General features: G+C 45.0%; 1 pseudogene; it reads left to right on the forward strand.

The window, feature by feature from the left end:
• The window catches only part of LOC127927155 (IQ motif and SEC7 domain-containing protein 3-like), a 98,338-nt pseudogene that overhangs the window by 59,456 nt on the left and 11,422 nt on the right, over positions 1-27,460 (forward strand).

Raw genomic sequence — 27,460 nt, forward strand, 5'->3', positions numbered from 1 at the left:
ATTGATACTGGCCGCTGTATAGACGTGACAGAACCCCATGTAGTTCACCTGTCTCTGTATTGATACCCCACGTGACAGAACCCCATGTAGTTCACCTGTCTCTGTATTGATACTGGCCGCTGTATAGACGTGACAGAACCCCATGTAGTTCACCTGTCTCTGTATTGATATTGATACTGGCCGCTGTATAGACGTGACAGAACCCCATGTAGTTCACCTGTCTCTGTATTGATACTGGCCGCTGTATAGACGTGACAGAACCCCATGTAGTTCACCTGTCTCTGTATTGATACTGGCCGCTGTATAGACGTGACAGAACCCCATGTAGTTCACCTGTCTCTGTATTGATACTGGCCGCTGTATAGACATGACAGAACCCCATGTAGTTTACCTGTCTCTGTATTGATACTGGCCGCTGTATAGACGTGACAGAACCCCATGTAGTTCACCTGTCTCTGTATTGATACTGGCCGCTGTATAGACGTGACAGAACCCCATGTAGTTCACCTGTCTCTGTATTGATACTGGCCGCTGTATAGACGTGACAGAACCCCATGTAGTTCACCTGTCTCTGTATTGATACTGGCCGCTGTATAGACGTGACAGAACCCCATGTAGTTCACCTGTCTCTGTATTGATACTGGCCGCTGTATAGACGTGACAGAACCCCATGTAGTTTACCTGTCTCTGTATTGATACTGGCCGCTGTATAGACGTGACAGAACCCCATGTAGTTTACCTGTCTCTGTATTGATACTGGCCGCTGTATAGACGTGACAGAACCCCATGTAGTTTACCTGTCTCTGTATTGATACTGGCCGCTGTATAGACGTGACAGAACCCCATGTAGTTCACCTGTCTCTGTATTGATACTGGCCGCTGTATAGACGTGACAGAACCCCATGTAGTTCACCTGTCTCTGTATTGATACTGGCCGCTGTATAGACGTGACAGAACCCCATGTAGTTCACCTGTCTCTGTATTGATACTGGCCGCTGTATAGACGTGACAGAACCCCATGTAGTTCACCTGTCTCTGTATTGATACTGGCCGCTGTATAGACGTGACAGAACCCCATGTAGTTCACCTGTCTCTGTATTGATACTGGCCGCTGTATGGACATGTTGGAACCCCATGTAGTTTACCTGTCTCTGTATTGATACTGGCCGCTGTATAGACGTGACAGAACCCCATGTAGTTTACCTGTCTCTGTATTGATACTGGCCGCTGTATAGACGTGACAGAACCCCATGTAGTTCACCTGTCTCTGTATTGATACTGGCCGCTGTATAGACGTGACAGAACCCCATGTAGTTCACCTGTCTCTGTATTGATACTGCCCGCTGTATAGACGTGACAGAACCCCATGTAGTTCACCTGTCTCTGTATTGATACTGGCCGCTGTATAGACGTGACAGAACCCCATGTAGTTCACCTGTCTCTGTATTGATACTGGCCGCTGTATAGACGTGACAGAACCCCATGTAGTTTACCTGTCTCTGTATTGATACTGGCCGCTGTATAGACGTGACAGAACCCCATGTAGTTCACCTGTCTCTGTATTGATACTGGCCGCTGTATAGACGTGACAGAACCCCATGTAGTTTACCTGTCTCTGTATTGATACTGGCCGCTGTATAGACGTGACAGAACCCCATGTAGTTCACCTGTCTCTGTATTGATACTGGCCGCTGTATAGACGTGACAGAACCCCATGTAGTTCACCTGTCTCTGTATTGATACTGGCCGCTGTATGGACATGTTGGAACCCCATGTAGTTCACCTGTCTCTGTATTGATACTGGCCGCTGTATAGACGTGACAGAACCCCATGTAGTTCACCTGTCTCTGTATTGATACTGGCCGCTGTATGGACATGTTGGAACCCCATGTAGTTCACCTGTCTCTGTATTGATACTGGCCGCTGTATAGACGTGACAGAACCCCATGTAGTTTACCTGTCTCTGTATTGATACTGGCCGCTGTATAGACGTGACAGAACCCCATGTAGTTCACCTGTCTCTGTATTGATACTGGCCGCTGTATAGACGTGACAGAACCCCATGTAGTTCACCTGTCTCTGTATTGATACTGGCCGCTGTATAGACGTGACAGAACCCCATGTAGTTTACCTGTCTCTGTATTGATACTGGCCGCTGTATAGACGTGACAGAACCCCATGTAGTTTACCTGTCTCTGTCTCTGTATTGACAGAACCCCTGTAGTTCACCTGTCTCTGTCTAGACGCTGTATAGACGTGACAGAACCCCATGTAGTTCACCTGTCTCTGTATTGATACTGGCCGCTGTATAGACGTGACAGAACCCCATGTAGTTCACCTGTCTCTGTATTGATACTCTGTATGTGACAGAACCCCATGTAGTTCACCTGTCTCTGTATTGATACCTGTATAGACGTGACAGAACCCCATGTAGTTCACCTGTCTCTGTATTGATACTGGCCGCTGTATAGACGTGACAGAACCCCATGTAGTTCACCTGTCTCTGTATTGATACTGCCCGCTGTATGGACTGACAGAACCCCATGTAGTTCACCTGTCCTGTATTGATCACCCCATGTAGTCTCTGTATTGATACTTATCCCATCGTGACAGAACCCCATGTAGTTCACCTGTCTCTGTATTGATACTGCCCCATCTGACAGAACTCTCATGTAGTTCACCTGTCTCTGTATTGATACTCCATCTCTGTCTGTCTCAGAACCTCATTATCACCTAAACTCACCCACTCTCTTTCACTCTTTCATTACCCACATTTTCCTCTCTCCGTTTCCCTCGCCCCTCTCTCTCTGTCTCGACCTCATTATCCCTCCATCTCTCTCTCTCTCGACCTCATTATCCCTCCATCTCTCTCTGTCTCGGCCTCATTATTTCTCCATCTCTCTCCGTCTCGGCCTCATTATCTCTCCATCTCTCTCTGTCTCGGCCTCATTATCCCTCCATCTCTCTCTGTCTCGGCCTCATTATCTCTCCATCTCTCTCTGTCTCGGCCTCATTATCCATCCATCTCTCTCTGTCTCTCTCTGTCTCGGCCTCATTATCTCTCCATCTCTCTCTGTCTCGGCCTCATTATCTCTCCATCTCTCTCTGTCTCGGCCTCATTATCTCTCCATCTCTCTCTGTCTCGGCCTCATTATCCCTCCATCTCTCTCTGTCTCTCTCTGTCTCGACCTCATTATCCCTCCATCTCTCTCTGTCTCGGCCTCATTATCCCTCCATCTCTCTCTGTCTCGGCCTCATTATCTCTCCATCTCTCTCTGTCTCGGCCTCATTATCACTCCATCTCTCTCTGTCTCGGCCTCATTATCTCTCCATCTCTCTCTGTCTCGGCCTCATTATCCCTCCATCTCTCTCTGTCTCTCTCTGTCTCGACCTCATTATCCCTCCATCTCTCTCTGTCTCGGCCTCATTATCCCTCCATCTCTCTCTGTCTCGGCCTCATTATCCCTCCATCTCTCTCTGTCTCGGCCTCATTATCCCTCCATCTCTCTCTGTCTCGGCCTCATTATCCCTCCATCTCTCTCTGTCTCGGCCTCATTGTCCCTCCATCTCTCTCTGTCTCGGCCTCATTATCCCTCCATCTCTCTCTGTCTCGGCCTCATTATCCCTCCATCTCTCTCTGTCTCGGCCTTATTATCCCTCCATCTCTCTCTGTCTCGGCCTCATTATCCCTCCATCTCTTTCTGTCTCGGCCTCATTATCCCTCCATCTCTCTCTGTCTCGGCCTCATTATCCCTCCATCTCTCTCTATCTCGGCCTCATTATCCCTCCATCTCTCTCTCTCTATCTCTCTCTGTCTGTCTTTCCTGCCCACCTTTTTTTCTCAAGCAGTTGCCCTTTCCACGGCCCCCAGGGGACAGTGTTATAGTTTTTGTATTGGACCCTATGTGCAGCTGGTCTGTTAATCCTAGGAGCCGTAAGGGAACTGAATTAGACTAGCGTCATCTCCAGTTAATTCTCATGTACTCCTGAGGGGATACACAGTTATTATTATTTTGTGAAGAGACCTATAGCATAACCCTTATAACTCCAATGAGTGTCTCTATACTAGGAGCTATTAGAGCCTTAAATCTGCCCCTCTGGGAGTCAGTCTGTACATTTGATGAATAATAGTCATTGTAATTGTAAATACAGTGCCTTAAAGTATTCACACACCTTGACTTTTTCCACATTTTGTTGTGTTACAGCCTGAATTTAAGATGGATTAACGTGAGATGTTTTGTCACTGGCCTACACACAATACCCCATAATGTCAAAGTGGAATTAAGTTTGTATTATTAATTAAAAATGAAACAATTTAAGTATTCAACCCCATTTGTTAATGCAAGCCTAAATATGTTCAGGAGTAAAAATGTGCTGAACAAGTCACATAATAAGCTGCATGGAATCACTCTGTGTGCAATAACAGTGTTTAACATGATTTTGGAATGAGTACCTCATCTCTGTACCCCACACATACAAGTATCTGTAAGTTCCCTCAGTTGAGCAGTGAATTTCAAACACAGATTCAACCACAAAGACCAGGGAGGTTTTCCAATGCCTAGCAAAGAAGGAGACCTATTGGTGGATGGGTACAAATAAAATAAAAAGCAGACATTGAATATCACTTTGAGCATGGTGAAGTTATTAATTACACTTTGGATGGTGTATCAATACACCCAGTCACTACAAAGATACAGACGTCCTTCATAACTCAGTATCCGGAGAAGAACGAAACCACAACATTGTAGTCACTCCACAATACTAACCTAATTGACAGAGTAAAAAGAAGGAAGCCTGTACAGAACACAAATATTCCAAAACATGCATCCTGTTTGCAATAAGGCACTAAAGTAATACTGCAAAAAAATTGTTAAAGCAATTAACTTGAATACAAAGTGTTATGTTTGGGGCAAATCCAATACAACACATTACTAAGTAACACTCTCCATGTTTTCAAGCATAGTGGTGGTGTAACGACGTTCGTCTGTTGAAGGAGAGTCGGACCAAAATGCAGCGTGGTGGTTACTCATGTTCTTTAATGAAGAATATAGTGATACATGAAATAACTAAATAAATACAAAACAACAAACGGAACGTGAAACCTAATTACAGCCTATCTGGTGAAACTACACAGAGACAGGAACAATCACCCACGAAATACACAGTGAAACCCAGGCTACCTAAATATGGTTCCCAATCAGAGACAACGAGAATCACCTGACTCTGATTGAGAACTGCCTCAGGCAGCCAAACCTATGCTACACCCCTACTCAGCCGCAATCCCAATGCCAACAAAACCCCAATACGAAACACAACAAAATAAACCCATGTCACACCCTGGCCTGACCAAATATATAACAAAAACACAAAATACTATGACCAAGGCGTCTTCAAGGACTGGGGAGTTTTTCAGGATAAAAAATAAACTAAATGGAATTAATCACCGTTAAAACCTGGTTCAGTCTGCTTTCCACCAGACACTAGGAGAGGAATTCACCTTTCAGCAGGACAATAACCTAAAACACAAGGCCAAATCTACACTGGAGTTGCTTAGAAGACAGTGAATGTTCCTGAGTGGCCCCGTTACAGTTTCGACTTAAATCTACTTGAAAATCCATGGCAAGACCTGAAAATGGTTGTCTAGTAATGATCAACAACCAATTTGACAGAGCTTAAAGAATTTAGAAAAGAATAATAGGCCATGTTACACAATCCATGTGTGAAAAGCTCTTAAAGACTTACCCAGATAGATTCACAGCTGTAATCACTGCCAAAGGTGCTTCTACAAAATATTGACTCGGGGGTGTGAATACTTATGTATGTAAGATATTTCTAGATTTCGTTTTTAAGAAATTTGCAAAAAAATAGCCAAACAAGGCTGTAACACAACACAATGTGGAATAAGTCAAGGGGTATGAATACTTTCTGAAGGCTCTGTATTTGATCATTTCAAGTTAGATTCTGTTGTCATGTTATATCATATGAAATTAAAAAATAGAAAATGATTATGCAAGGAAATACAAAGAATGATGAAATAGAACAATAATTCTACGGTGCAGTTTGAAATATTCAGATAACTGCCAAATAATATAACCCACATAAAGTGTGTTAATAAGGCGTTGGGCACCACGAGCCAGAACAGCTTCAATGTACCTTGTCATCGATTCTACAAGTGTCTGGAACTCTATTGGAGGGATGCGACACTATTCTTCCACAAGAAATTCCATCATCTGGTGTTTTGTTGGTGGTGGAAAAAGCTGTCTCAGGCACCGCTCTAGAATCTCCCATAAGTGTTCAATTTGGTTGAGATCTGGTGACTGAAACAGCAATGGCATATGGTTTACATCGTGTTCATGCTCATCAAACCATCCAGTGACCACTCGTGCCCTGTGGATGGGGGCATTGTCATCCTATGGGGTGTAGCCATGGTAACCAAAATAATGGCCTGCCTAGCATTTTTATACATGAACCTAAGCATAATGGGATGTTAATTGCTTAATTAACTAAGGAACCACACCTCTGTGGAAGCACCTGCTTGCAATATACTTTGTACCCCTCATTTAGTCAAGTGTTTCCATTATTTTGTCAGTTAACTGAATATCCAAACAAGTTCAACACTTTTGACCACACATTTTAGTTATAGATTGCACCTTTAAATATGTACCATGCAAACATTGCTCCCCCATTTCCTGGTTGCTAATATTCTAATAGTTTGCCTAATTTCTGTTTATGTGAAGGAATAATAATGTGTAATGTAGAGAATCATTGTACCATCTAAACCGCTGTGAAATATATTTTCCATAACCCAAAATATTGTATTTTCAGCTGTTTGAAGCTGGTGCACAAAACCGAAAGTAAAAGACACAAAAACTAAACTAAAGTACTGGAAGCATAGAAATAGCGCACATAAAACAGATCTACCTCTTATACTTGCTTTCAATGAGAGGGACAGATCTATAACTCACATTTCTATGTGAATTTGGTCAGTTCGCCCAAAAAGTCACTCACCGTTTCAGTTCATCACTCTCTATTTATTGTGTTGCTAGTTTTTTTCTCCCACTATAAGAGAAAAGAGAATGAGAGAGCAAGAGAGGGGGAGAAAGAGAATGAGAGGGGGAAGAGGTAACTATAGCCAAGTGTGAGACGAAGAGGGAAAAAGAGGAAAAACTTGAACTTGTCTGTGAGGTTTAGTGTACTTTAGAAAACCCCTTGCAGGCTAAAAGATCAGAGCCTCTCTTTAAGGGTGTCAATGGAGCACAGAGAGACCCGATGGGCCATGGCCAAGACACCTTTAATCAACAACACTCGCTTTCCACCTTTCATCTCTCTCTCTCTTTCTTTCTCTTTCTTTCTCTCTCCCTCTTTCTCTCTCTCTTTTTGTCTCTCTCTCGCTCCCCTCCCTCTCTCCCCCTGCTTTGGCTCGCCAACGGCATCAGTTTATCCCTCCTGTCTGTTCTCCGTCTGTCCATTCTCTCCTATCTTTCATCTCTGAAAATGTGAAGTGTTCTAAGAAGCAGGCTTCATGGTCATTTTTAACGGACATAACTGTCCAATCTGTACCTGAGCAGAATTCATCAATAAGACCTTACGTAGCAGAATCCTTTGGATTGATGGAGGCAGTTATTGACAGGAGAGTGATAGCTCAACGGTGTAATTATGTTGCAGCCTACAGTAGAACAAGGTAGCGCATCATCTGTGAGATCTTGGAAGACGCCAATGAAAAATGGTGGAGTGATATCACCACTTTCCCTTAAACTTTTTCTGCAAAACAAGTTTTTATCTCTCCCTCTTTCTCTCTCTCTTCAGAGTATTACATTTTTGAATTGGCGTTGAAATAGCTATGTAAATACGTTGGATTGTGCCAATAAAGTTTGTTCTAAAATCAATCTCTCGCTCTCTATTTCTCTGTAGGTTCTGTCTGTTCCCCACAGAAGATTGGTGTGCTGTAGCCGTCTGTTTGAGGTGACGGACGTCAACAAGGCCCAGAAACAGGCAGCCCACCAGAGAGAAGTCTTCCTCTTCAATGACCTTATCGTGGTAAGACTCCCTGACACCGGACTGACTCTGCATAGGATTGTGGGAAATATAGTATTGTCTTCAGAAGGGATGATCAATTTACTACACCCCTCTGAGGATTATAGGGGGACATTGTTATGGGATTATAGTAATGCAAATGTCTACGTGTTTGGATTTAATTGATTTGCGCCACAATTGCTTTTGGGAAGTGTGGTGTCACCTGACCTAAAGTAGTAACATTTGTAAACTACAGAGATGAACTCACTATCAACTTGGTTGTATTCGACTCGTGAAGTGTGGTCACAGTCATATAAAGCAGCTTGTATTTCCTGCCAAACATATTCAAGGCATGTAATTCCCAGGAAGTATCTCACAGGGAACCATTTTCTGAAGACTACGTCCCTAGTTTCTATTTTGTTTCATGACTCATTTCTTAAATAATAGATGGTACAGTAGGTTAAACGGAGTCCGCAGTGAACTTATACACTCAAGCCTAGAGAAAGAAAATAACTACCGGGGTCAGTAATGAAGTCCAAGCTTCAGTCATTCATTTGGTCAAAGTCACATCGAATGGGCCTCGGAGTTAATCATAGATTAAATAGCCGAGAGATCGATGTCTGTTATAGTTAATAAAACCATTAGGGCAACTCCAAATGTTATCTATGTGAAGTATTAAACTACTCCCATAATTCCACTGGTTCTCATCTTAATCTGTCTCGAACAAAAACTGGGGGAGAGAAAATAAAAATGAAAGTGTTTCTCTGCTGCCTGCGCTGCCGTCGAAAAGTAATTGTGCCCCGAAGGGAGGAGGGGAGTTTTGAAAATGCTTATTCTTTGCCGGGCCAGACAAAAATCCTCTTGCGACATCTTGGCGGAAAACTGATGATTCGGCACAAAGAGAGTGTCATAATTACTTCAATCGCTGAACCTCATTTTGTAAGCGTGAAAAAAAATGAGGACGCACTCTCGAGGTTTACGCAATTACACGTAATTAAGAGGGCGGGTTCCTGCGAGACCTTGTTTCTCACGACTATTCAGAGAGTAGGGGTCTGTGATAAGTTTGCCATTTTCATATTTATTTTACTGTGTGAAATGAATTGTCAGGGTGTTCTTCTTTACGAGTTAATCATCATTCTTGAGGTTCCAACACTCTCGTCTGCAGCGATGGGTGTGTCACGGTGATGTATTGGTTTAATATGGCCGCTTACCAAAAAGGCCCTGCAGTATCAGCACTGCGGAGATACTCTCATCTTTCTCTATCTGTGGTGTTTCTATACTGTATGAGAGCTGCCCTCTTTCTCTCTCTCTCTCTCTCTCTCTCTCTCTCTCGCTCTCTCATTATTTCCCTCATTATATCTCTACCCATAAGGCATAGCTGTTTTCCCCCACACACTCACAAACACATCCGTGAAAAAATATAAAAAGTTGCAGTGCTGTTATGTCACATTCACTGGAAACAGGATTTGTCACAGAGAGAAAGCTATACTGTGTAAATTGTCTCTCTGAAGGTTATTAGTAGGATGATATGAATATGCTGTGTTGATCCTCTCTGACCGATGATGGATTTCTTATCCTTTATTTTAACACAGAGGTCACATTGAGACTTGAATGGTTTTTTCTCCAGTGTCTTGAACAGGAAACACCCATGTGAAGCAAACTTCAAAGCCTGTTGAAAGCAAAGCTTTAAACCTTACCCCAACCATCACCTAAACCCAACCCTAACCTGACAATAACACCTGCAGTGCTGACTGAGATTGAAGAGAAAGGCTTTAAACCTTACCCCAACCATCACCTAAACCCAACCCTAACCTGACAATAACACCTGCAGTGCTGACTGAGATTGAAGAGAAAGGCTTTAAACCTTACCCCAACCATCACCTAAACCCAACCCTAACCTGACAATAACACCTGCAGTGCTGACTGAGATTGAAGAGAAAGGCTTTAAACCTTACCCCAACCATCACCTAAACCCAACCCTAACCTGACAATAACACCTGCAGTGCTGATTGAGATTGAAGAGAAAGGCTTTGACAATAATAGAAGAGAATAATAATTGCTGCCCATCTGTTACAATGGAAACACGGTTTACTCTGCTCCCACAACACAGTTTTTGGAGGTTAAGTGTCTTGCTCAAGGGCACAAGGGTGATGGATGGGTCTTGCCCACATTCTCTAGTCGACTTCTCTAACCTCTAAGCTACCTATGTTTGTTATGCTCTTTGTGGCTGTTTTCCAGTCACAGTTAGTCCTGGAATAAAAAGCAAGCTCAATGGAGAATCTCAATTGAAAATGCCTTTTAAGTCCAGGATTAGGATTGATCTGTGTCCATAAAACCACACTGATATGTTTTTAAAGTGGAACAGAAGACATCCTGAATAGGTTCTTATTTTGATGTTCTGATTGACATCTCCGTCTTTCCTTTGTTGAGGAAAAATGCACTTACTACGAGTGTGATATGTGGTTGTCTCACCTAGCTAGTTTAAGATAAGTGTCTTTTTACCCTCAGATCCTGAAGCTGTGTCCGAAGAAGAAGAGTTCAGCAGCCTACACCTTCTGTAAAGCCCTGGGCCTCTTGGGCATGCACTTCACACTGTTTGAGAACGAGTGTAAGTCACCTAACACCAGCATCACTACTCACCCTCCAAAGGAGAGAGAGAGAGACTGGGAGAGAGAGAGACTGGGAGAGAGAGAGAGAGACTGGGAGAGAGAGACTGGGAGAGAGAGAGAGAGAGAGAGAGAGAGAGAGAGAGAGAGAGAGAGAGAGAGAGAGAGAGAGAGAGAGAGAGAGAGAGAGACTGGGAGAGAGAGAGACTGGGAGAGAGAGAGAGACTGGAAGAGAGAGAGACTGGGAGAGAGAGAGAGACTGGGAGAGAGAGAGACTGGGAGAGAGAGAGAGACTGGAAGAGAGAGAGACTGGGAGAGAGAGAGAGACTGGAGAGAGAGAGAGAGAGAGAGAGACTGGGAGAATGAGACAGAGTGAGGGAAGAAAACTTTTTCTTAACCGATGTTGCCATGGCAACTCAAAGTGAAACAAGCAGTAAGCTGTGCAGAAATATGTTATCTTGATCTGCAAGTAGATCCTTCAGAGTACATCCCTTTTTGAGACATTTACACCACTATCATAGAATAGGACAGCAGCAAAGAGAGGAGGGATATAAATGGTGGGAGGGAGAGAGAGGGAGAATGTAGTGAAAACAGCAAAAGGGAATGAAGCAGATAAATGGTGCTAGCAACCCCAGTCACATAGATTACCCAGAATGCATTGTGTTAGCCTTGATTTAAGTACATTATACATAACTCCATTTATTTGGATAAAAAGACTCTACTAAACTAACATATTACGTAGCCAACCCCAAGGTTATGGGTTTGATTCTCACATGGGTCACATACATACATGCGTACATACAGTACCTTCAGAAAGTATTCGTACCCCTTGACTTATTCCACATTTTGTTGTGTTACAGCCTTAATTCAAAAATGGATTAAATAAAAACATTTCTCATCCATCGACACACAATACCCCATATTGACAAAGTGAAAACATGTTTTTAGAAATTTTTGCAAAAGTATTGAAAATGATATACAAAACCATCTAATTTACATAATTATTCACAACCATGAGTCAATCAATACATGTTAGAATCCCCTTTGGCAGCGTTTACAGCTGTGAGACCTTCTGGGTAAGTCTATGAGTTTTGCACATCTGCATTGTACAAAATTTGCCCATTATACTTTTCAAAATGCTTCAAGCGCTGTCAAATTGGTTGTTGATCATTGCTAGCCAACCATTTTCAGGTATTGCCATAGATTTTCAAGACGATTTAAATCAATACTGTAACTAGGCCACTCAGGAACATTCAATATCGCAATGTTAAGCAACTGCAGTGTATATTTGGCCTTGAGTTTCAGGTTACTGTCCTGCTGAAAGGTGGATTTGTCTCCCAGTGTCTTTTAGAAACCAGACTGAACCAGGTCTAGGATTTTGCCTGTGCTTAGCTCTATTCCGTTTCTCTTTCTATATATAAAAAAACTCCCTTGCCGATGACAAGCATACCCATAACATGATGCAGACACCACCATGCTTGAAAATATGAAGAGGTACTCAGTGATGTGTCAGATTTGCAGCAAATATAACGGACATAAAGTACAGTTATTTGTCACATTCTTTTTGCAGTTTTACTTTAGTGCCTTATTGCAAACAGGATGCATGTTTTTCAATATTTTTATTCTGTACAGACTTCTCTATTTTCACTCTGTCATTTAGGTTAGTATTTTGGAGGTAACTGTTTTAAAGTCACCATTGGCCTCTGAACAGTTTCCTTCCACTCCGACATCTGAGTTATGAAGGACGCCTGTATCTTTGTAGTGACTGGGTGTATTAATACACCACCTCAAGTGTCATTAAAAACTTCAATAGGTCTCCTTCTTTGCGAGCCATTGGAAACCCTTCCTGATCTTTGTGGTTGAATCTGTGTTTGAAATTCACTGCTCAGCTGAGTCATTCAAAAATCACGTTAAACACTATTATTGTACACTATTATTGAGTCCATGCAATTTATTATGTGACTTGTTAAGCACATTTTTACATACATGCATACATAATACATACATGCTGTAACGGCGTTCGTCTGTTGAATGAAGAGAGTCGGACCGAAATGCAGCGTGTAGGTTATTCATGACTTTAATGAAGGAATCGCGGTACATGAAATAACTGAATCTAAATACAAAAACAACAGAACGGAACGTGAAACTAATTACAGCCTATCTGGTGACTACGACACAGAGACAGGAACAAACACCCACGAAATACAAAGCGAAACTCAGGCTGCCTAAATACGGTTCCCAATCAGAGACAACGATAAGCACCTGACTCTAATTGAGAATCGCCTCAGGCAGCCAAGCCTATACCACACCCCTAATAGCCGCGATCCCAACTACTACAAACCCCAATACGAAAACAACATATAAACCCATGTCACACCCTGGCCTACCCAAACATATAACAAAAACACAAAATACAATAACCAAGGCGTGACAGAACCCCCCCCCCCTAAGGTGCGGACTCCCGGACGCACCTCAAGAGCATAGGGAGGGTCCGGGTGGGCGTCTGTCCATGGTGGCGGTTCTGGCTCGGGACGTGGACCCCACTCCATTAATGTCCTATTTCCTCCCCTTCGCGTCCTGGGATAATCCACCCTCTCCGCCGACCATGGCCTAATAGTCCTCACCCAGATCCCCACATAACTGAGGGGCAGCTCGGGACAGAGGGGCAGCTCGGGACAGAGGGGCAGCTCGGGACAGAGGGGCAGCTCGGGACAGAGGGGCATCTCGGGACAGAAGCAGCCCAGGACTGAGGGGTAGCCCGGGACTGAGGGGAAACCCAGTACTGAGAGGAAGCCCAGTACTGAGAAGAAGCCCAGTACTGAGAGGAAGCCCAGTACTGAGAGGAAGCCCAGTACTGAGATGAAGCTCAGGCAGGTAGTAGGCTCCGGTAAATCCTGGCTGGCTGGCGGAACTGGAAGAGACTGGTTGTCTGGCAGATCTGGAAGAGACTGGTTGTCGGGCAGATCTGGAAGAGACTGGTTGTCGGGCAGATCTGGAAGAGACTGGTTGTCGGGCAGATCTGGAAGAGACTGGTTGTCGGGCAGATCTGGAAGAGACTGGTTGTCGGGCAGATCTGGAAGAGACTGGTTGTCTGGCAGATCTGGAAGAGACTGGTTGTCTGGCGGCGCTGGGCTGACTGGCGGCACTGGGCAGACTGGCGGCGCTGGGCAGACTGGCGGTACTGGCGGCGCTGGGCAGACTGGCGGTACTGGCGGCGCTGGGCAGACTGGCGGTACTGGCGGCGCTGGGCAGACTGGGAGCACTGGCGCTGGGCAGACTGGCGGCGCTGGGCAGACTGGGAGCACTGGCGGCGCTGGGCAGACTGGTGGCGCTGGGCAGACTGGCGGCGCTGGGCAGACTGGCGGCGCTGGGCAGACTGGCGGCGCTGGGCAGACTGGGAGCACTGGCGGCGCTGGGCAGACTGGGAGCACTGGCGGCGCTGGGCAGACTGGCGGCGCTGGGCAGACTGGCAGCGGTGGGCAGACTGGCGGCGCTGGGCAGACTGGCGGCACTGGGCAGACTGGGAGCACTGGCGGCGCTGGGCAGACTGGGAGCACTGGCGGCGCTGGGCAGACTGGCGGCGCTGGGCAGACTGGGAGCACTGGCGGCGCTGGGCAGACTGGCGGCGCTGGGCAGACTGGCGGCGCTGGGCAGACTGGGAGCACTGGCGGCGCTGGGCAGACTGGGAGCACTGGCGGCGCTGGGCAGACTGGCGGCGCTGGGCAGACTGGCTGCGCTGGGCAGACTGGCGGCGCTGTGCAGAGTGGCGGCGCTGGGCAGACTGGGAGCACTGGCGGCGCTGGGCAGACTGGAGACTCCGGCAGCGCAGGAGAGGAGAAAAGCGCTGGCTGCGCTGAACAGGCGAGGCGCACTGGAGGTCTGGTGCGTGGTGCTGGAACTGGTGGTACTGGATCGAGGACACGCACAGGAAGCCTGGTGCGGGGAGCTGCTACCGGAGGACTGGTGTGTGGAGGTGGCTCTGGATAGACCGGACCGTGCAGGCGCACTGAAGCTCTTGAGCACCGAGCCTGCCCAAGCTTACCTGGCTCGATGCCCACTCTAGCCCGGCCAATAGGAAGGGCTGGTATGTGCCACACCTGGCTCTGCACCCGCACTGGAAACACCGTGCGCTCCATAGCATAACACGGTGCCTGCCCGGTCTCTCTAGCCCAACGGTGAGCACAGGGAGTTTGCGCAGGTCTCCTACCTGGCATAACTATTCTCCCTTCTAGCCCCCCTCCCAATTATTTTTCTGGGCTGATTTTCCGGCTTCCAACCGCGTCGCCGTGCTGCCTCCTCATACCAGCGCCTCTCCGCTTTAGCCGCATCTATTTCTTCCTTGGGACGGCGATATTCTCCAGGCTGCGCCCAGGGTCCTTTACCGTCTAATTCCTCCTCCCATGTCCAATTCTCCAAGTGGTGCAGCCTCTCCCACTGCAACTGCTCTTCACGATTAACAGGGAGAGTAGGCTCAGGTCTGACTCCTGACTCAGCCACTCTCTCTCTGCGTTCTCCCCCAATATATATTTGGGGGTTACTTTCGGTTTTCGCTCTGCGTCGCTGTGTTTTCCTTTTAGACTCCATTCGTCTATAGCCCTCTTCGCACTGCTGAAGAGAATCCCAGGCGGGCGCCTGCACTCTCTCTGGGTCGGCCGCCCACCTGTCGATTTCTTCCCACATCGTATACTCCATGCCTCTACCTTCCATAACGTCCTCCTTTAGCTCCTGCCAGTTTACACACTGCTCGGTCCGTGAGCGGTGGTGGGTGTTTCTGTAACAGCGTTGAATGAAGAGAGTCGGACCGAAATGCAGCGTGTAGGTTATTCATGACTTTAATGAAGGAATCGCGGTACATGAAATAACTGAATCTAAATACAAAAACAACAGAACGGAACGTGAAACTAATTACAGCCTATCTGGTGACTACAACACAGAGACAGGAACAAACACCCACGAAATACAAAGCGAAACTCAGGCTGCCTAAATACGGTTCCCAATCAGAGACAACGATAAGCACCTGACTCTAATTGAGAATCGCCTCAGGCAGCCAAGCCTATAACACACCCCTAATAGCCGCGATCCCAACTACTACAAACCCCAATACGAAAACAACATATAAACCCATGTCACACCCTGGCCTACCCAAACATATAACAAAAACACAAAATACAATGACCAAGGCGTGACACATGCATGCATACATAATACATACATGCATGCATACATGAAACTGCCAAACCAACATATTTGCATGGAATGTATCAGCATCAAATCCTAACAGGTTGTGCAATTGAAAGCCAGCCAGCCCAGAAGGGTTGAGTTATAGTCACGGGGATTTGGCAGGGAGAAGAAATGTATGTTTTGATAATGGAATCAGACCCGGTCGCGCGGGGTTATTGGAAAAATGGGAGTTTGGATGTGGCCCCCTATCTAGTTTCTCCTCCTGATCCTCCCACCACTCTGCATTCAGCCAGGCAGGTGATATTTTCATATGAAATCTATCATACGGGGATATTCTTTTCTTCACGCCTCGGGCAGATGCAGTGCCTCCATCGTCAAAGTGCCATTTAAAAGAGCGAAGGGGAGAGCGAGGCGCGCCGGAGCACGGATAGTGAGAAATGAAAACAGAAAACAGTAGCGACTAATCTCATTTCCCCAATGAATTTATTGGCTCTTTTGCCTCATTCCCTTCTTTGGGGAAGGAGAAAAAAGCATTCTGATATTTTTTGTTGCTACTGTGTCAGTTGAAGATGTGAGAAAATGGTTCATTCTTTAGGTACCTGGCTGTGATGGATCAAGCCTTTATTTTGCTTTGGGGGAACTCATCTCTGTTTAGTGATTTAAACCATAATACTTGTTATTGTGAAAAGAAACTCCAGTACAGTTACATCCTTGAATACTCCACAAACTAGTTCATGGATCTATTTGACCAACGTTTTGGTACAAATGCCTTTAGCCAATCTGGGTCTATTGCAATATGTAACTATTAGTGGTGGGCACCAATATCATTGGATATCGATATGAGGAAGACATTTGGCGATATCCTTTCATCCTTCTTATTAGCCAACACTATTATGTAAAAAAAGTAATCTCCTTCTCATCTCTCCACCTCAGACTACCCCCATGGCATCACCATCATCTCACCCTTTGGCTCAGACAAGAAGCAGGTGCTCAACTTCTGTGCTCAGAGCGCCGAGGAGCTGCTCAAGTTTCTAGAAGATCTGAAGGAGTCCATTGCTGAGGTGTCAGAGATGGAACAGATACGCATTGAATGTGAGTACTGTGGATGAGGTGTGTGTGTGTGTGTGTGTGTGTGTGTGTGTGTGTGTGTGTGTGTGTGTGTGTGTGTGTGTGTGTGTGTGTGTGTGTGTGTGTGTGTGTGTGTGTGTGTGTGTGTGTGTGTGTGTGTGTGTGTGTGTGTGTGTGTGTGTGTACTCCGTTGCTCCAAACTCAGGTGAAGAGGGAAAGGGAAAAAAGAAACAGCTCATGCAAAATAATGTATGAATCATCCATCCGCACAGAGATTCTCTTTCATTTCTCAAAAAGGAGAAAATGGAATCAGGGTGCCGCAGGATTATTTACGTAAGTGCTAACAATGGGGAGAGGAAGATGTCAACAGTCTGTCTACGTGTGCATGTGTCTGTGTCTTCATGCATGTGTCTGTGTCTTCATGCATGTGTCTGTGTCTTCATGCATGTGTCTGTGTCTTCATGCATGTGTCTGTGTCTTCATGCATGTGTCTGTGTCTTCATGCATGTGTCTGTGTCTTCATGCATGTGTCTGTGTCTTCATGCATGTGTCTGTGTCTTCATGCATGTGTCTGTGTCTTCATGCATGTGTCTGTGTCTTCATGCATGTGTCTGTGTCTTTATGCATGTGTCTGTGTCTTCATGCATGTGTCTGTGTGTGCATGTCTTTGTATACGTTGATGTTATTACATAACCAAACTGTGTTCATGCTCATATTCCTCCTCGCACCCATACAAATTACATTATTGTATCTCTAACATCAACGACTACACCAAAGATACAATTATTCATGCTCCCAATACTGAGATCATACACTCTGTTCTGATGCGTTTCTGAAAAACAAGAGTCAGGGAACGGTTGTGTTTCTATTCTGCCTGGGGGACTCGGGACGTGTGTGTGTGCGTGTGTGTCTGTGTGTATGTGTTTGCCTGAGTGTGTGTGCATGTCTGCCTGAGTGTGTGTGCATGTCTGCCTCAGTGTGTGTGCATGTCTGCCTGAGTGTGTGTGCATGTCTGCCTGAGTGTGTGTGCATGTCTGCCTGAGTGTGTGTGCATGTCTGCCTGAGTGTGTGTGCATGTCTGCCTGAGTGTGTGTGCATGTGTGTGCATGTCTGCCTGTGTGTGCATGTCTGCCTGAGTGTGTGTGCATGTCTGCCTGAGTGTGTGTGCATGTCTGCCTGAGTGTGTGTGCATGTCTGCCTGAGTGTGTGTGCATGTCTGCCTGAGTGTGTGTGCATGTGTACATGTTTGTGTTTAATTGTTTATTATTTGGTTATAAGGATCTCCATTATCCTTAGCAGAAGCAGCAACTACTCTTCCTGGGTTCCACAAAAACACTATAAACATGACACTGATTCAATGATAGACAGTAGGACAGTCACACACATTTAAAATACAACCATATACAAGCAACACAACTAAAAGTGTCTCTGTGTGTGTGTGTCCTCACAGTCCCCTCTGTTCCATGAGATGTTGTTTAATCCACGTTTAAAGGATATTTTGCTGTTTGCTGAGTAAATGGATATGGAAGATAGTTCCATGTGATCATGTCTTTGCGTTCCAACTACGCAATTCTCTGTCCATGTACGCAGGTACGAGATCCGAGTTAAAAGTACGCAGAAATGAATAGGGCCTTATTTTTATGTTGTATTTGTTTTACATTTGAATAAAAAATAATTCCACTGAGTAAATCTAACATCCCGATTCTCGAGCTGCAACACACAGACATGTAGGGAGTTTGTGTCAACGGACATGGAGATGAATCATTATTCGAAGTAGCTACCCAGTGTCATTCTGATATTAATGCCCGCTATGGGAATACTACAGCCCCTCCTCCTGTTTGTTATGATGCTGAGTTTGCCAACTGTCAGCTGTACGTGAACACATTGACAAATCTATTTTCGACTCTGTGTGCTGTGGAAAGGTAAACACTAATTGTTTCAAGCTAAGAAGATGGACATTCAGTGGTTTCTAAAGTGCCAGCAGTTCACTTGCATTTGCTAGTGAAATAAATTAAATGCAAATACGAAAAATAACTGGTCTCATTTGTGCGAGTGTGATATTTCATTATTCGTCCCATTAAGTTGTTTTTTTCCCACGTAACATTACGATAATCACGCAACCTGTAACTATGATCCACGTCACAAAAAGCAGTACAAAAGTATAATCAAAAATAAATATAACCATCTTGGCATTAAATGGAGTTGGGAGTTTAGAAGACTGCGCAATGAAGAATGAATGAGTGTCCGGTATCAGCTATAGAGGCTATGCTTCTAAAATGCCTTTGCACTAGATTTGAGATTTTATCAATTTCCTAAATCTGAAATGATGTATGCGCTGCAAAGAAATACCAGAGGCACCTTTACAACAGCGGTCAGATTCCCTTGGCGGTAGCCTAGATAAACTTTGTGTGGCCAGTTTGCCGTCTGTGTCCATGTGATCATTTGTTTTTGTTTTTATGTTTTCAAAATGATTTAGCTTTTAGAGTTGATTAGGAACCGTGTCTAAAAAGCCAATACTTGTCAACTGGCCCTGTTTGAGAGGTGACAAGCGTTCCTCTACTATAGAGACTAAACTTGGGGTCATGTGCTATGAAAAACGTTATAGATAATTATCTCCATTCTACACTGTACAGGGAATGGAATAAACATACTGACCATCTGTGCTAATTCCACAACACATATATTTATTTGATATGTTCTGTACTTATGTTTCTGTTTTGTAAACACCTTTTCAGAGGAGTGAACTGAACCATGTGTGATCCATTATGTTTGTCTAAGCACGTGTGCTCCTGGAAAACAAGTAAGCATAGGTCCCAAACAAAATAGCAGCTAATTTAACAAATCATTGTTGTTGCAGCCAGTCAGTAAAGCAATGTCAGACGATGAGAGTGAGGAGACTGAAAGAAACAGAGCAGCTTTTTTAAATCGCGGCTAAGACGTTTGTACATTTTGTATCTAAACAAATAACGTGTTATTATTTGTTTATTAACATTTCAAAACGTCCAAGAATAAAGGCCCTTTGTGTGTTCTTTCTATCTCCATGTTGTTAGTGACGTTTATCATGTGTGTACATGGGATGCTGTCAGGGAAGAAAGTATTCCAACCTTGTATGGACTTGATTTGATACAATTCTATAATTGCGATCAGACTCACAAACAGAGCGTGCAGGAGCGTGGGGGCCCCATTCCAGCATGTGCTATGCGTGCCAGTTGAATCTCCAATTTGCCGAGCGCGTCTGGTGCTCTAAAAAATTGGACAGGGTTGGCATGTTTGTGTTTGTCTCCCAGTCTGATTCCTGACAGAGACCCTGGCCACTGACCTTTTGTTAGTGTTCTCTGGTACAGAGCAGCCAAACACTCTGGACAAAACAAGAAGAAAGTAGAGGGCAGCTCTCCTGAAAGCAGTCAGGGAGAAGAGATGTGGAGGAGAGTGGTGTTTGTGTTTGTCTCCCAGTCTGATTCCTGACAGAGACCCTGGCCACTGACCTTTTGTTAGTGTTCTCTGGTACAGAGCAGCCAAACACTCTGGACAAAACAAGAAGAAAGTAGAGGGCAGCTCTCCTGAAAGCAGTCAGGGAGAAGAGATGTGGAGGAGAGTGGTGTTTGTGTTTGTGTGTGTGCTAGTGCTTGTGTGTGTGTTTTGCGAGTTTGTCTGTTTTCTTTAGGGAAGTCACACATGCATACACACTAGCACAGGATACATGCACATGTGCGCATACACACTAGCACAGGATACATGCACATGTGCGCATACACACTAGCACAGGATACATGCACATGTGCACATACACACTAGCACAGGATCCAAGCACATCACTAGCACAGGATACATGCACATGTGCGCATACACACTAGCACAGGATACATGCACATGTGCACATACACACTAGCACAGGATACATACACATGTGCGCATACACACTAGCACAGGATACATGCACATGTGCACATACACACTAGCACAGGATACATGCACATGTGCACATACACACTAGCACAGGATACATGCACATGTGCACATACACACTAGCACAGGATACATGCACATGTGCGCATACACACTAGCACAGGATACATGCACATGTGCACATACACACTAGCACAGGATACATGCACATGTGCACATACACACTAGCACAGGATACATGCACATGTGCACATACACACTAGCACAGGATACATGCACATGTGCACATACACACTAGCACAGGATACATGCACATGTGCACATACACACTAGCACAGGATACATGCACATGTGCACATACACACTAGCGTGTACACACATACATACACACAGGCACCTGATATAATAATTAACAGATTGCATTTTGTCTCCACAAGATTCCTGTTTTTGGTTTGAAAGTTTTGCTTCACAGCCGCCACTGTTTTGGTTCAGTGTGGAAAGAAAGCACTAGTTGCACCACTGGTGTATAAAATGAAAAGGCAAAAAGCTATGATCCCTTATTGATCTCACCTGTTAAATCCACTTCAATCAGTGTAGATGAAGGGGAGGAGACAGGTTAAAGATGAAGGGGAGGAGACAGGTTAAAGATGAAGGGGAGGAGACAGGTTAAAGATGAAGGGGAGGAGACAGGTTAAAGATGAAGGGGAGGAGACAGGTTAAAGATGAAGGGGAGACAGGTTAAAGATGAAGGGGAGGAGACAGGTTAAAGATGAAGGGGAGGAGACAGGTTAAAGATGAAGGTTAAAGATGAAGGAGGAGACAGGTTAAAGATGAAGGGGAGGAGACAGGTTAAAGATGAAGGGGAGGAGACAGGTTAAAGATGAAGGGGAGGAGACAGGTTAAAGATGAAGGGGAGGAGACAGGTTAAAGATGAAGGGGGGAGGAGACAGGTTAAAGATGAAGGGGAGGAGACAGGTTAAAGATGAAGGGGAGGAGGAGACAGGTTAAAGATGGGAGGAGACAGGTTAAAGATGAAGGGGAGGAGACAGGAGATGAAGGGGAGGAGACAGGTTAAAGATAAAGATGAAGGGGGGGAGGTTAAAGATGAAGGGGAGGAGACAGGGAGACAGGTTAAAGATGAAGGGGAGGAGACAGGTTAAAGATGAAGGGGAGGAGACAGGTTAAAGATAAAGGGGAGGAGACAGGTTAAAGATGAAGGGGAGGAGACAGGTTAAAGATAAAGGGGAGGAGACAGGTTAAAGATGAAAAGAGGTTAAATATGGGGAGGAGACAGGTTAAAATATAAAGGAGGAGAAGGGATGAAGGGGAGGAGACAGGTTAAAGATGAAGGGGAGGAGACAGGTTAAAATAAAGGGGAGGAGACAGGTTAAAGATGTTAAAGATGAAGGGGAGGAGACAGGTTAAAGATGAAGTTAAAGGGAGGAGACAGGTTAAAGATGAAGGGGAGGGGACAGGTTAAAGATGAAGGGGAGGAGACAGGTTAAAGATGAAGGGGAGGAGACAGGTTAAAGGGGAGGAGACAGGTTAAAGATGAAGGGGAGGAGACAGGTTAAAGATGAAGGGGAGGAGACAGGTTAAAGATGAAGGGGAGGAGACAGGTTAAAGATGAAGGGGAGGAGACAGGTTAAAGATGAAGGGGAGGAGACAGGTTAAAGATGAAGGGGAGGAGACAGGTTAAAGATGAAGGGGAGGAGACAGGTTAAAGATGAAGGGGAGGAGACAGGTTAAAGATGAAGGGGAGGAGACAGGTTAAAGATAAAGGGGAGGAGACAGGTTAAAGATGAAGGGGAGGAGACAGGTTAAAGATGAAGGGGAGGAGACAGGTTAAAGATGAAGGGGAGGAGACAGGTTAAATATGAAGGGGAGGAGACAGGTTAAAGATAAAGGGGAGGAGACAGGTTAAAGATGAAGGGGAGGAGACAGGTTAAAGATAAAGGGGAGGAGACAGGTTAAATATGAAGGGGAGGAGACAGGTTAAAGGAGGAGTTTTAAGCTTTGAGGCAACTGAGACATGAATTGTGTATTTGTGCCCTTGAACGGGGTATGGTAGAAGGTACCAGACACACCGGTGTGTGTCATGAACTGCAACCACAGGAGGTTGGTGGCACCTTAATATGGGAGAACAGGCTCATGGGAATGACTGGAGTGGAATGATATCAAATACATCAAACACATGGTTTCCATGGTTCCCAGGTGTTTGATGCCATTCCGTTCGAGCCGTTACAGTCTCTGTTATGAGCCGTCCTCTCCTCAGCAGCCTCCACTGTCTGCAACGCTGCTGGGTTTTTCACGCTCAACAGTTCCCCGTGTGTTTCAAGGACGATCCAGCACCCAAAGGACATCCAGCCAACTTGACACAACTGTAGGAAGCATTGGAGTCAACATGGGCCAGCATCCCTGTGGAACGCTTTCCACACCTTGTAGAGATCCATGCCCTGATGAACTGAGGCTGTTCTGAGGGCAAAATGTTTGGTACACTCAGTGTATGTAGCCTACTCACTATGGTTGTTGTACACAAGTTTAATGATAATAATGATGAGTTAATAATATGTTTGTAATATTATTATTATGGGAACATGATCAATGACCAAATTTAAATGCAAAACTCCAGTTTCAGACTTTCAATTAATTATTTGAGGTGTGATTGTCAGGGGGGGAGATTAGTAATCTAGTTATTAAAACACCTTTTCAATATCATTTATTGTGGCAAAACCTACGAAAAATCGTTGTATTCTGTTCAGAAAAATGGGTTCCTCCTGTTCAGAAACAGTTTTAAAAGCTTTTGCACCCCCATTTTCAGACAAAGTCAAGTGCCAATGCATGAACACACACACACACACACACACAATCACTGGCACACACACACACACACACAATCACTGGCACACACACACACGGTGGACATCTTCCCCTCCTCTACGAAGGCGCCCCATTGTTAGCACTCGTGTAAATAAGCCTGCGGCGGCCTATTCCATTTTTTTATTGTTTATTTCTCCTCTTTGAGAAATGAAAGGGAATTCCTGTGTGGATGGAGGGATGGATGATTCATACATTATTTTGGATGAGCTATTTCTTTTTTTCATCCCTTTTTTTCCTCCGTTGGACTGGAGATACGCTGGGGGATGTTGCTGTGACTCAAAAGGTCACCTGAGTTTGGAGCAAGAAAGCACACTCATTCACAGACACACACACATTCACAGACACACACACATTCACAGACACACACACATTCACAGACACACACACATTCACAGACACACACACATTCACAGACACACACACATTCACAGACACACACACATTCACAGACACACACACATTCACAGACACACACACATTCACAGACACACACACATTCACAGACACACACACATGCACAGACACACACACATTCACAGACACACACACATTCACAGACACACACACATTCACAGACTCACTCACAAACACACATGAAAAAACAGACACACACAACACTCCCGACTATTTCTCATGAGGAAAGAGACTTGAAAAAGGACTCAACTATTCTGCACAGTCATCCTACTGGAGTACAGCTGCAGCAGAATTACAGAACCAAGCAGTCAGTGGGGACACAGCAACATTAAGCCTTCGCCAATGGAAATGACAGGCAATCATCATCAACCGCACAGCGGTGCCCCAAATGGCAGCCTATTCCCTAAGCAGTGCACTACTTTAGACAAGACCCCATAGGGAATAAGGTGCCATTTGGGACACCGTGTAGAGTTGAGTGACTCTAGGGAGGAGGCAGAGGACTCGCCCCCACTTGTTCTTCTGTTTTGTCTGTCACGGTCTCCGTCTCTACTGTCTGTCTGTCTGTCTGTCTGTCTGTCTGTCTGTCTGTCTGTCTGTCTGTCTGTCTGTCTGTTACTCTCTGTCTCTGCTGCTGTTACTCTCTGTCTCTCTTTATGTCTGTCTGTCTCCCTTGCACATGCTGTTCCCTCTGTCTGTGCCCCTGTCACTCATTCTGTCTCTCTCTTTATCTTCCTCTCACTCTCTATCTCTTCTGCAGTTGTTGTTTATATTCCTCTCTCACTGTCCGTCACTGTTGGTGCTTCTGTCTCTGTCCGTCTCATCCTCTTTCGTCACCCTCCCTCCCTCTCTCTCTCCCTATCACCACTCTTTCTCTCAGCCTCACCCCATTTCTCCCTCCCTCTTACTCTCTCCTCTCTTCCTTTCCTTCCAACCCATCCCTCCCCTACACACTCTCTGTTCGTTACACTCTCTGTCCGTCTCTCTCTCTGTCCGTCTCTCTCCCTCTGTCTCTCTCCCTCTCTCCCTCTGTCTGTCTGTCTGTCTGTCTGTCTGTCTGTCTGTCTGTCTGTCTGTCTGTCTGTCTGTCTGTCTGTCTGTCTGTCTGTCTGTCTGTCTGTCTGTCTGTCTCTCTCTCTCTCTCTCTCTCACACTCTCTCTCACTCACTCTCTCACTCTCCCGCTGTGTCTGTCTCTCTCTCCCTCTCTCTCTCTCTCTGATGACAGTCTTCTGTCCTGTGTAGGGGAGTTGGAGAAACAGCAGGGCTCGAAGGGAGTATCAGCTAAGAACAATGGCACTCTGGAGCTACGCAGCAAACAGGGCTCCCCGTCAGGTGTGTGTCTGTGTACACATGTGTTTGTGCACCTAACCTAAGCTAACATGCAATACTGTGAAACATACTACTCTCCAGACACACATGCTCTCATACACACACACACACACACATTTTTTTACTATCCTTGTGGGGACCAAACAATTGTTTCCCATTAAAAATGCTATTTACCGTAAACCTAACCCTTAACCTAACCTAACCTTAACCCCAAACCCCTAAACGTAACCCCTGACCCCTAAGCCTAAAATAGTATTTTTCCTTGTGGGGATCGGTGAAATGTCCCCAAGTGTCCGAAATCTCCTTGTTTAACTATCCTTGTAAGGACATCTGGTCCCCACAAGGACAATAAAACCAAAAACATACACACGCCATTGATTTTGGCCTCATGTTTCCGTCAGCTCTTATGTTGGTGTCATTTTGATTGACAGGCAAGCAGGACCTGGATGAGAACAGTGGACACAATGCAGTGGAGGTAAGTGCTCACTGATAGGCCAAGTCTTAATGCAGGTAAGTGTTTATTTGTATCTATTGTCACTGGAGCAGAGGCCTAGGCACCACAGAAGTTAGCCTGACCTAGCATAACGCTAGTGCGTCTGTATTTGAGTGAATGGATGAGTGGGACTCTATTGAACTAACTAGTGACCCTATTGAACTAACTATTGACCCTATAGAACTCTGATCAGACAATAAATCTGCCCCCCTTATAGCATGACATATCCATATACAATACCAGTCAAAAGTTTGGACACACCTACTCATTCAAGGGTTTTTCTTTATTTTCTCTATTTTCTACATTGTATAATAATAGTGAAGACATCAAAACTATGAAATAACACATATGGAATCATGTAGTAACCAAAAAAGTGTTAAACAAATCAAAACATATTTTAGATTTCAGATTCTTCAAAGGAGCCACCCTTTGCCTTGATGACAGCTTTGTACACTCTTGGCATTCTCTCAACCAGCTTCACCTGGAATGCTTTTCCAACATTCTTCCAAGTTCCCACATATGCTGAGCACTTGTTGACTGCATTTCATTCACTCTGCGGTCCTACTCATCCCAAATCATCTCAATTGGGTTGAGGTCAGGTGATTGTGGAGGCCAGGTCATCTGATACAGCACTCCATCACTGTCCTTCTTGGTCAAATAGCCCTTACACAGCCTGGAGGTGTGTTTTGGGTCATTGTCTTGTTGAATATCAAATGATAGTCCCACTAAGCGCAAACCAGATGGGATGTCGTATTGCTGCTGAATGCTGTGGTAGCCATGCTGGTTCAGTGTGCCTTAATTCTAAATAAATCACAGACAGTGTCACCAGCAAAGCACCATCACACCTCCTCCTCCATGCTTCACGGTGGGAACCACTCATGCAGAGATCATCCGTTTATCTTCTCTGTGTCTCACAAAGACATGGCGGTTGGAACCAAAAATCTCAAATTTGGACTCATCAGACCAAAGGACAAGTTTCCTCTGGTCTAATGTCCATTGCTTGTGTCTCTTGGCCCAAGCAAGTCTCTTCTTCTTATTGGTGTCCTTTAGTAGTGGTTTCTTTGCAGCAATTCAACCATGAAGGACTGATTCACACAGTCTCCTCTGAACAGTTGATGTTGAGATGTGTCTGTTACTTATCCTCTGCAGCAGAGGTAACTCTGGGTCTTCCTTTCCTGTGGCGGTCCTCATGAAAGCCAGTTTCATGATAGCGCTTAATGGTTTTTGCGACTGAACTTGAAGAAACTTTAAAAGTTCATCATGTCTTAAAGTAATGATGAACTGTCATTTCTCTTTGCTTATTTGAGCTGTTCTTGCCTTAATATGGATTTTTTTTTTATCAAATAGGGCCATCTTCTGTGTACCCCCCTACCTTGTCACAACACAACTGATTGGCTCAAATGCATTAAGAAGCAAAGAAATTCCACAAATGAACTTTTGACAAGGCAAACCTGTTATTTGATATGCATTCCAGGTGACTACCTCATGAAGCTGGTTGTGAGAATGAAAAGAGTGTGCAAAACTGTCAAGGCAAAGGGCTAGTAAGAATCTCAAATATAAAATATATTTAA

The sequence above is a fragment of the Oncorhynchus keta genome, unplaced genomic scaffold, assembly GCF_023373465.1.
Source record: "Oncorhynchus keta strain PuntledgeMale-10-30-2019 unplaced genomic scaffold, Oket_V2 Un_contig_963_pilon_pilon, whole genome shotgun sequence".
Taxonomy (NCBI): Eukaryota; Metazoa; Chordata; class Actinopteri; order Salmoniformes; family Salmonidae; genus Oncorhynchus; species Oncorhynchus keta.